Below are 1,127 nucleotides of genomic sequence, written 5' to 3' on the forward strand. Positions count from 1 at the left end.
TTTGTAACACCTGTTAGCATCTGTTGTTGTCGCTGAAGGGGTGTCCCAATACTTGTGTCTATACAGTGTATATTTCACAGTGTAGATCAGAGAACCAGGTTTAAGTGACAACTGTTTGTTTACTGTCTAATTTGCCCTTCAGGGTGGCACGATGGCTCGGAGGGTAGCACTGCCGCCACACAGCAAGAAGGTCCCGGGTTCGATTCCCGGGTGGAACGGTCCGTGTCCTTTATGTGTGGAGTTTGCATGTTCTCCTTTGTGCCGTCTGTGTGGGTTTCCTCCGGGAGCTCCGGTTTCCTCGCACAGTACACAGTACGCAAGTGACGTCTGATGTTGAACTTGAACTGAAGTAATTACCTGCTCTGTCATGAATGTAACTAAAGTGTGTAAAACATGACGTCAACATTTTTAATTAGTAAATAAAAAGACCAGGAGAACGACGGAATGTCTCACAGGACAAATCAGACGTTCCGGAATGATTTAGGAATCCAAAGGATTGTTGTGGAATGTTCTAGATTCTAATCAGATGTCATCAGAATAACTGAGAACTCCAGACAGTCAGGGTCTTCTGTCTGATCCGCACACACACACACACACATACTGAGCATCACTGGTTACTGTCAGCTGTCTTCCACTTAATCATGGTCAGGGTTGGACAGGTACTCACGCCCCCCTGTGCACCCCAAAGGTTGAAAACCCCTGGTCTAAGCACTTGAAGGTTAGGGGCCTTGCTCAAGGGTTCAACAGCCAAAAGCGGCCACCTGGCAATAGTGGGGCTTGAACCAGTGACCTTTCAATTACTGGTCCAGTATCGTAACCGCTAAGCTACAACCTCCAGGCTAGAATGCGTTATGTAGTGTGTACTGATATCATTGGTAGTGCACTATACTACACTATACTCTCACTCACTCACTCACTCACTGTCTTAACCGCTTATCCAATCAGGTTCTGGAGCCTATCCCAGCTTTTCAATGGGCGCAAGGCACAAAGTAACACGCTGGACGGGGCGCCAGTCCATCGCAGGGCAGACACACACACACACACACACACTCAATCACCTATAGGGCAATTCAGTGTCTCCAATTAACCTGACTGCATGTTTTTGGACTGTGGGAGGAAACCCACGC

This window comes from Trichomycterus rosablanca, chromosome 20 (genome assembly GCF_030014385.1).
Source record: "Trichomycterus rosablanca isolate fTriRos1 chromosome 20, fTriRos1.hap1, whole genome shotgun sequence".
NCBI lineage: Eukaryota > Metazoa > Chordata > Actinopteri > Siluriformes > Trichomycteridae > Trichomycterus > Trichomycterus rosablanca.